This window comes from Egretta garzetta, unplaced genomic scaffold, assembly GCF_000687185.1.
Source record: "Egretta garzetta isolate BGI_Z169 unplaced genomic scaffold, ASM68718v1 scaffold287, whole genome shotgun sequence".
NCBI classification, from domain to species: Eukaryota; Metazoa; Chordata; class Aves; order Pelecaniformes; family Ardeidae; genus Egretta; species Egretta garzetta.
The window spans coordinates 2,463,160-2,473,706 of NW_009260435.1; positions in this window are offsets into that span (position 1 = coordinate 2,463,160).

A 10,547-nucleotide genomic window follows, 5' to 3' on the forward strand; every position below is an offset into this window, starting at 1 on the left:
ATTCCTGCTACCACCTCCTCCTCCCTGTTAAGGGTCAGCGTGACTTGGCCATGACCTCGACTGGGGTGTTTGCTTTCTGCTGAGGGTGAAGCCTGCTGTCCTCTGCGGGACCCAAACCTGGGCTTAACATTAAGCCTGGGATTAGAGGCTGCGCTGAAGCTGACCAGGGTGAGTCCCCCACTATCCTGAATCAGCAGAGCAGCTGTATGGGGAAGTCTGAGAGCAGATGAGGGCTCTGGTGGCTTGTGGGGAGCATGGTGTTGGGTGCTGAAAGGAGGGAGCTGGCTGCAGGGCTCCATCAGCTCCTCCATCAGCTGAGCTGTAGGGGACAGAAACCATGGTAAAACCTTTAGTATGAATCTGCGGGGTTCACAGGGGGCTGGGCCAAGTCCTTGGTGATGGAGTATGCAGGTGGTCGGGTTTGGTTTCTCTCCTGGGTGCTGGGGAATTATTATATATTTATTGTTTTATACCCCTGCAAGCATCAGGCCAAACACCTTGGAACAGGTCAGAAGCCCCGAGCCTGGACCATAACCGTCACCCCCCAGCACATGGCTACTGAACATTGCCCTTGGCTACCAGCTAAGCAAATGGTGCTTATTTGGCCCTGCAGCAGTGGGAGCTGTTTGCAGGCTGCTCATGGGGACACGGTGAGGGGTGAGCAGCTCTGGTGACGGTGGCTGTGCCCCTGGCTTGCCTTGCCTAAAGGTGAGTTTTGCAAAGCAGACTGCTTTTCCTTGGTGGTTTTCCTGGCTCCTGCTTTAGACAGTGGCTCCTTGCTCGCTCTGTCCTGCTGGCATAGAGTGTGGAGGCCAAACCACCCTGAATCTTTAAGGCAAAGATAAGCATCCCCCAAACACAGGGCTTGGAGAAAAAAAACCCAACCCATCCCTTCCACATATACCCATCATTTTTAGCCTATTTCAGGATTTCTGACTTTAAAACACCCAGGGCCTGTCCCGTTGTGGAAGGAGCATCCTCATCGTTGCAAAACCTCGTGCCAAGATCTCCCCAGGTCTGCCTTCTGTCTGAAGCCTTGCTTTTGTCTTCCTGCTGCTCCATTAATGCTGCTGGGTTAATCTGTCCCCTGTGTTTCCCATATACCTGCCTTAAATTCCGTAATTAACAGGTCAATGCAGTCAATTCTATCCCACAGGCAGAGGAACCGGGACGGGGAGGGAGGCAGTGACTTGCCAGGTCCTGCTCTGCACGGGGAAGGGGATGCAGAAGGACTGGGGCTGGGGGGGCTTTTCCTTGGAATTAAACCAACAGAAGAAAAGCAGAATAATGTAACTGGGGGGGAAGTTAAAGCCACTCCCTGAAACCCAACTGCTTTCATCCCACAGGAGCTCAGCAGATAGATCACAGGAGTTGCTGGGTCAGATGCTCTGGAGCTCTTCCAGGCCTGGCCGGTGTTTAAATAGAAAGGTTATGTACCTGGGAGATTTATTTCATCTTTTAATTGGTTGTTTGTTTACACGACTCAGGAGCTCTTTGCTAATGTTTGCTTTGCTGGCTCACTCAGCTGCTGAAAATCCTGGCCGGCCGCGTCCCAGCCTGGCCGGTGTGTCGGGGGAGGCTGCCTTTCGGCTCCTTGCCTTCGCCCACTGAGCCCTCGTGCTTCCCAGCAAGCCCTTCCCAGCCCCACTCCGCAGGCTCCACCAAACCCCCCGACGGAGCTGGCATTGCTCCCTTGGAGGCGCATGGGTGGGATGGTCCAAATGAGGGTCCAGCTCCCCAGCATCTCCCCTTCCCTTCCCTTCTGGGCAGGCTGATTGAAAACAGGAGCAGGGTCCATCCTGGCTGTGGAGGCGGTGGAAACAGGCACCTCTCAGCTGGCTTTGGGGCTCTCCCAAGCATCCTGCCAGGCCCATCAGAGGATGAGATGCAAAGCCCCATGGATATGGGTTTGTTTTTTCCCCAAGTGTGTTGTAAGGTCTCGCTTCTCCGCTGGTGTCAATCCACACGCAGCTTTGGAGGAAAATCGGTTTTCTTCCGCTGCAGCTCTAAAGAAAAGGGCTTTGGGAAGGGCTGGTGAAGCGCAACACTTCTCTCATGCCTCCTCTCTTGGCTTTATCTCGGTTTATGTTAATTTTTGCCTCTCCACGAGCCGTGGGACTGCCTTTGCAGGCGTGCCTGGGCAACGGGCACCCAACAGCCATGTAGGCGACCAGCTGCGGCACAAGGTGCCCTCGGGCTCTCCAGCTCTCCAGCAGAGCGGGCATCTGATGGCAAATGATCTCCAACTCATCCTTGGGGGCACCTCTGTGATTTTGGGGGTGGCCTCTCACCCTCCCCGCCCTGGCATTGGAGCTGGTGGATCCTTATCTCAATTGGCATGGGAAGCGATGCTCCTTGGCTCGTGCCGATAAGGAGCAGCCACCCAGCTGGATCAGTGGGGCAAGCTTGGAAGGAGCAGCCCGGGGGTGATGGGGAAGCCACAGATAAAGTGCGGGATCATGCCCAAGATGAGCTGGCATTGGCAAGAGCCCCCTGAAATTAGGAAGGCAAAGGTGGGTGTTTCCAAGGTTCGCTCCAAAAAAAAAAAAAAAACCCCTCCCAGCTTCTGTGGCTGATGGCCACCTTCCCGGTGGGGTGGCTTGCCTGTTCCTCTGCCAGCTCCTGCCCGTGCTCATTGAACCAATGTCAACAGTGGCCACACGTATTTGGGTGGAGCTGATGGGTGTCACTGCAGGAATGTGGGGGTTTGGGGGGGGAGTTCATGGTTTTTGGGTTACAAATGTGTTAATGTCTGTTTTGCGCAATCAATCCGTTTCTCAATCTTTGCTCCCTGCATATAACTGGAGACGAACGCATGTTGCTTAACTGGGTAAATCAGAGCTACCTCCGCTCCCCCAGCCTCGCCAGCATGGCCAGCCCTTCTCTCCTTCCTCCCATCAAAGTCCTCTTTAATATTGACAATTAAAACTGTGTTTGGGAGCGGTTTATTGATTTATCCTCTGGGATTTCTTTTTTTCTCCCAGACTTCTGAACCACTTCTCGCAGGTTGTACCAAGACACGTTTCCAGGTGACATGGAGGAGGACCTCCCTGGGTGCTGCCCATGCTTTTTTGGGCCAGAGGAAGGTGATGGGGATATTGGGGATGGCACCATCTTATGACCATCCCATGGAGGCCGTGATGGTGTCTCCAAGCTTTGGTCCATGTGGCCATGGAGTTGGCTACAGGGCATCCTGGGCTGCCTCCCCAGCCTGTCCCCAGTCCCTTGGAGGCAAAGCCAGCAGGGTACGGTGACCCAGCCCCAGGCCGCCTGCTGACCCGCTTGGCTTGGCACATGTGGCGGAGATGTTTGAAGCAGCGAGGAGGTCAGACTGGCCATCCAGGAAGCTTCCAAGGTGGTGCTGCCCTAGGGGGTGATGGGAGGACTGAAGGCTATGGGGAATTTTGCCCTCTTGCTGCAGGGTGTTGGGGAAAAAATGTATCATGAAGTGGTGGTCGGACGGCCACTGCTAAGCTGGGCAATGGAGCCTTCTCACAAAAAATCATTGTCCCTTAAGGGCTGAAAGGTCCCATGGAGGCCAAAGTGGGCTCCCACCTTCTGGAGAGCAGATGGGACCATGCACTGAGCACAGGACTTCTGCTGGTGCTGAGCTTTTGGTGGGACAGTGCTGGGTTTTGCAACTGTGGAGAACACGGAGAACTCACCCAGAATTTCCCTGGGCTGGGATTTACATATACCACCAGCCAACTGATGAAAGGTCTGGAAAGCCCAGGACCTGCCATGTCTTACAGAGCCACCTGGCTTCTCCAAGCAGCATAAGCAAAGCCGAGACCACTAATTGCCTGCCTGAAGACAAAGCTTGTGCATTTGGGTTTTGTTACCATCTGGTCCATGGAGGTGCCCATCCTGAGTGGCATCATGGTGCCCCAGGGGGACCTGGTGTCCTTCTGGTGGCAGAGAGAGGTTTCTGCTTTATGTTTTAGCAGCCAGAGACCAGGGGCTGGCTGTACACCATCCCTTATGTCAAAGGTACCTCCGTAGCCATATTCTCACAGTGCCCCAGCAGCTTTCAAACCATCAGCCAGCTGACCGAGTCCCCAGGGGTGATAGAAATGAAGAGCGAAGGCAGGACTGGCCAAAACCTGTCCTCTCCAGCAATGGTTACACCTCTCCAGCAGCTTCTCAATGGCAATGATCACTGGGGTGGTGCAATTGAAGTGCTTGACCAAGAAAATACCTGGTAAGTGGGTTTGTATTGCAGCAAAAATCAAAGGAAACATGTAGCTGCAGGTGATTTGCAATGGCAAAGAGAGAGAATAAATAGAGGAGGTGATTAGAGATCAGGGGTTCCTGAGGGCTTTTAAGATGTGGATCTTGCCCTGATGGGGGCAAGGTCACAGGCAGGCTCCAGCCTGTGCGGGTGCAGTCGTGTTGCTTGCCCTGCTGCAGGGCTGGCTTAGCTGCACCTTGGAGGACATGGTTTTGGGATGGTGCCCCCCGCGTTTCTGCGTGCTGAACAGGGCTAAAGGAGAATGGGCAAAGCAGGAGAAGATCACAGGAAAGCAAGAGGAGGAGGAGATCCCTGGGTGTCATCAGGGCAGCTTCTCCAAGCCTGGCCGACACAGTGTGAGCCCTTGCAAAGGCTGCCCAGCCCCAGCTGGTTGCTCTTGCTCAGCCCCGACCCCGGCAGGGCTGGGTGCAGCTGGGCCAGGCCTGGGAAGTCCCCGGGGACCTTGGTGGCATCAAGGCCAGTTGCTGGCTGGGAGTCCCCCAACCCCGGGGGAGATGCTGAGCTGGGGCCAAACTGTGATTCCCCGAAGGTGTCAGGTGGGAAGGGCTGACCTAGCTGCTGGAAATCAGACAGCAGCAGGTATCCCCGTGGGAGGGCTCAGCCAGGGGTAAGCCTCCTTGTAACTGTTTTCCATGACCATGTAAGATGACGAGGATGTGGGTACTGGGAAGGGGAGATGCATGGCAGAGCCTCCTTTCGGCCCTAAGCCCCGAGCAGCCATCCTTCTCCATGCCCGGGGTGGTAAAGCCATCCTGGCAGCAGGAGCACGGCTTATCCCACCACCACCACTTCTAGCCATCTTCCCTGGGGGGTTTTGCAAGAAAAGCTCTCCTGAGGGAACCTGGGGACCAGCCCTGAAGTCCCCATCCCAGTAACAGAGGGATGGAGACGGAGAGCTCGAACTTCAAAGCACTTGGCTGGGGGGACCTCCTAACCCAAACCAGGCTGGAGAAGGTCCCACAGCCCAAGCTCCGGGCTTTCTGCATCCAGAAACGCCATGGTAGGCACAGCTAAGAATTACACTCACTTATTATTATTATTTTTTTCTTTTCCAGGCACTGAAAATTGCTGCGTGGGAAGAAGGGGATTTGGAGTTGATGAATGGCTTTGCCGTGTTTGCCAAACAGAGGCTTTCTTTTTATGGGCACCAAACACCTGGGCTTGCCCTTCCTGGCTGGAAGAGCGAACTCCCCAAAAAATTATTCACTGGCAACAGCAAAAAATGGTTGTTTCAAAAGAAAATTAGGAAGGCTGGAGGTGCAGGGCCAGGGCACAGAGGGAAAAGGCCAGGCTCGGCTCTCCGAGGTATGTGATGTCCCCATGCTGTTTCTGTCCCAGCCGAGGGGATTTTCCAGTGACCTGGATGTCAGCAGGGCACGCTCCATTCCTCCCACTGGTCCTGGCTCAGCCTCCCCAGAGCCCTGCGGCACCGGGACCGGGTTGGGCCAACACCCCTGAGCCCCGAGGTATCCACTCAGCCCTTGCAAAGAGCCCAAGGGGGTCCCACGCCTTCTCTGCTGCACCTTCTAATGAGGAAAACGCCTGCAGAGAGTCATTGGGAGGCATCAAGGGATGCAGGTGCAAGTCTCATGAGGAACCGCACTGGGATGGATGCCACTGGGTTGCGGGGAGGCTGCGCCTGAGCTGGGAGCAGCACCCAGGTCTCAGCTCCTCGGTTTGCATGTTGAAATCGGGGGTTTCCCATAATGGGAGGATTGCGATGTTCCCCTCTGCGTCCCTTGGAGGAGCGGCGTCTCGCCTGGCTGGCCTTGCTGTCTGTGAATCATGTCCCAGTTAGCAGAAAGGAGATCTTCAGGGCTTGCTCCTTGCTCCTGCAACAACCCATCCATCCCTGAGCCATTGCACCGAACCCCGGTGGTCCCTGTCACCCCGAGCTCACTGCCGACACTGCCGGCCTCCCCCTGGGTGGGGTATTTGCTTTTATTTCCCAGCGTATGCACCCCTTCCCCTATAGCAACACCGGCCACGCGCTCGCTTGGAAAGCCTCTTTGCAGAACCTGAGACTGCAGGTTGAAACTTGACGGCTTGTTTGCTCCTCGGCTTTGAAGCCTTTCTTTACCCTTTGCATTTGCACCGCCCTTGGTCGGGTTTTTGGGTGTTGGTGTTAATGTGCGTTGTTTATCTCTATTTACCTTGGCTCATCTGTTGCTTTGTGCCATTTGGGATGTATTCGTAGTTTCTTGTCCTGCCTCTAAGGAGCGAGCCCCAGGCTGCAAAAACCCTTCCCCTGCGGGCTGCGACCTACAGATCTCTCCAGAGAAGTGTTTCTAATCAAAAATAGATATATTTGGGTTTAATAGCTTCCTGTTTCTTTTCCTAAATGACCTAGCTGCTTCTTCAGGGCGTTTCAGCCCCAGCAGCATCCCATGGCAAGGAGTTCGCCAGCTGAACGCACAGCCTTAGCTCACCCCTGCTGGGGCAGGGACCTGGCACCAGAGCATCACCAGTAATTTTCCACCCGACTCTGAGTTCTGGAAATACACCCAGGCACGGAAAAAGCCTGGAAGGGAATAAAGAAGACACTTGGCTAAGGCAGCTTGGCCAGCTCCCAATCCAAGGAACAGCTTCAGGTTCATCTCCAGCTCCCCGGCAGCTTGGCAGGCAGAGCTGCCTTGGCTCAGTGGGGGCTACGGGCTCCCTGGGGCCGGATCCCATGGCACCCTCGGCACTATATATGGGATGGGCCAGCTACGTGATGAGTCCAGAGAAGATAAATGAGGGGGTGATTACTCACTGCCTCTTGTGTAAAACCCAGGGCCATCAAATGCAACCAGCAGCCAGCGGGTTCAAAGCAACCCAAAATAGACGCTTCTCTGTACGATTAAGCTGCAGAGCCCCTTGCCATAGGGCAGCATGATGCGGAAGGCTAAGGATGGCTTCAAGAAGCAATCCCTTGAAGAGAAAGCCACCCAGGACACGATGAGCATCACCAGCTTGGTTTGCTGGGTGCCTCAAGGAACGTAGAAGCAACTTCTGTTCAATGAGGTCTTATGTTTTCTCCTGGCTGTGTGCTCCAGATGGCAGCTGGGGAGCAAGAGACCCCACCAGTGAGGTGGGCTTTGAGGCTCAGCTGGGGCACATCTGTGGTCTGAGACCTGGGGGCAAGTTGGCCACGGGTGGGCTAAGCCCTGGGTCAAGGCTTGCAGCCCTGAGTGGGGTTGGGAGCAGGGGAGGGTTATTTGCTGCTGGTGAAGATGAGGAAAAGAGGATCTCCCCATTCCCAAGGTGGCCAGAGAGAGCTGGAGCCACCTGGATTTCACCCCAGTGGGAGGAATGACTCAGTAGGAGCCAGTCACAGGAGTAACCACAAGAATCGGTTATTGGTGGAAAATCTGTCTCATGAGGGCATCAAAGCAGCTCCTTGTACACTAAAATGAAGTGGGGGGTGGGGGAAAGAAAAGATAACAAGGAGCTGCTGTGCTGGATGAGTGGGGTTATGTGGCGCCCAGACCCCAGCTGGGAGGGTGCAGAAGGGGGCTGAAAGCCCCACGCCCTTCCACTTAAGAGCTTCTTCTGCCCATCCAGACAACCCAAGGGCTGGGTGAGCAGGGAGGGGATGATCTCGCTCTCTGATGGCCCCACCGAAGTCAAGCTCGAGCCAGGCTATGTGCGTGTTATTCACCTTAAAACTATGTGAGTAAACTGAGAAGTCTCCTCTTCCTGGTCCCACCTTAGCAATTAAGCTGTGTTTCTGCAGGCTGGAGGAGACGAGCCCTAGTCCACCCCGGCAGATAAAGGGTCTTGCTCGTCCCTCCAGTGAGACCCTGACTCAAACCACCCAGGAGAGGAAAAATGTGCAGCTCCAGTTCGCCTCCTGTGATGTGCCCTCCTGCGTGGAGCTCCTTGAAGACATCCCATCAGGAGGAAGGCAGCCCTTTCCCGCCAGCTCTGATGTTGTTATCGCCTGTATCACATGTAGTTTTGGTCGCTCGGGAGCAGCGATGCTCATGACTTGCTCTGTGGAGCAAACTGGTGAGAGCCCAGCCGAAAGACCCAACGCTGGCCTGGGGGAAGAAGAGATGATCTTTGCAAGAGAGGGACCTCCCTGCTATGCCGGCAAAAGCCTCTGAGCTCCGTGGACCACTACCACAGCCACGAGTCACATGGGATGCTGCATCCTGACACCTCCCACCCCTGTCCTTGGGGTTCCCGCAGGACCTTTTGGGAGGCCTCCAAGGTCTGGGGCTTGGTGCCACTGGCAGCAGCCAAGCTTGGCTTTTCTCTAGAAAACCTTCATCCCTCTTGGTGTCCTCTTCTCCATCAGTGCCATGTGCTGAGGATTCCCAGTAAAAGAGGAAAAACCACCCTGGACCATCTTAGAGTAATGAGAACAACCTCCAGAGCAGGCCTGAAGCCAGCCCAGAGCTGTGAAGCCTTGCAGAAGGCTTTGAAGGACTTCCAGCTCTCCTGAGACAGCAGTTTTGGCAGGCAGAAGGGGAGAATAAAAGGACCAAACTCGCCACGAAGCCGTGCAGCTGCCTGTCCTCCCACACCGGGCAAAGGAGGGTCAGAGACCCGGCAGCAAAGCCACGTGACCACCCTGGAGAGGGGAACCCACCCCTGACCCCAGCCAGGGGGCAACCAAAAATGGCTTGAAGACTTCGGGAGCACCTCAGTGTGTCCCTGGGAGGCTCAGGCAGGCTGGACCAGCGGGAGGCAGCTCATGGGTTGATAGCTGCAGGCTGGCCCCAGCTGGGCACCCAAGCACATGGATATCAGAGATAACTGATGGAGAACAGAGTCCGGGGGTTACGGAGTCTTGTAGCCATTCCCACACTGGGAACCACACAGAAATAAATCAATAAACCACTCCTGGGCTTTAGGCACATGCAGCAGCATACATGCCACCCCCCGTGGCACAGACACAACTCAGCATGCTTGGTGTTTGCTGCTGGAAACCAAACCAAACCTAGGGAATGAGTCCCACCTTGCGGGTCTGCTGCACTGGCTGCAGACTGCACCGGAGTCGGAAACTGCCTGCAGTTGGAAATCAGCCCCTTTTTTTCCCCCTCTTTCCATCTGATCTTTCAGCTAGATCAGTTCCTGCGCATATTCACCCCCTAATCTCACCAGTTATTGCTGGTGGAAGGGAAAGGGCAGGTTGGAGGTGGGCAGATGGGTCTGAGATGGTCTGGAGCTACTGGGGAGCAGCTCCCGGGCTGGGGAGCCTGATGCCCAGGCTGTTGGTCAGCCCCCGCGGGCTGTATTCTGCCCGATCGACTTCTACCTCCATCCCCATGTCCCATATGGTTCCCCTTTGGTGGCTTCATGTGAGGTGCCGTCCCCTGTCTGCCCCAGCTGTGTAAGCCAGGCTGCTGGGGTGCAGAAGGCGGCCGTGATCCTGCTGCTGGTTGGGAAGCGCCAGAGATGCTCCCACCTCCTCCGTGCTCCTCCACCTGCCTTCCCAAGAGGAGGTACCACCATTCCAGTGCCCTGAAGGCAGCTGAGGAGCTGAAAAGCTTCTAGCCCGGCTGGCAGCGGTCACCTCCGTCCTCCACGACCTCAGAGCCCATGGAGAAAGCAACTGACCGCTTGCTCTGGACTCCTGCGAGCCCATTTCTCCTTCCACTGGGAAGGAGCCTCCATTCTTGGTGAGGATGTTTTGTGCTGTGTTGTGGGGTCTGGTCCAGGCAAAGGGAGGATGTTCAGCTCCATCAGATCCCCAGAGAGGTGGGTCCCTTGAGCCACTGTCCTCTCCCAGCTCCTTTGACAGCAAAAAAAGCCCAGGGGCCGTGCAAGCCAGAGTTGCCTCCTTAGTCATTGCATCAAGTTCATTTGTGGCTATAGGTGGCATTTCTGAGGCAGCCAAACCACAAGTTTAGCAAGAAACGCAACCCCCAGTTGCTCCTGAGAGTGCGGAAAGTGTCAGAGAGGTCGAGGGTTTCTCTTTGGGAGCGAGCTGGGCGGGCATGCTGCGGCCACGGCTGGCAGGAGAAGGGGGGGAAGGTCCACATGTTGCTGACGTTCAGACTGGGTGACCTCAACCAGAGCGGGCAAAAAAGAAAAAGAAAAAAAAAAAAAAGGACGTAAACAAATCTGTCAAAGAAACTGCAACTTCCTCAGGCTGATCTCTTGCAAGGCTTGCCCAGAGTTACATCATGGTGCTCATTAGGCGCCAGCGGCCGGAGCCCACAGCGGCGGCCCAGCAGCACCCTCCCGGGATCCCCCCACCTCCTGGGGTGCTCTCCCTGCTGCCTCTCCTGCTCCCCCAGCCCAGGGGGCTGCAGCTCCAGCCGAGCTGCGTGAGGAGGGCATTCCGTATGTACCAGTCCTC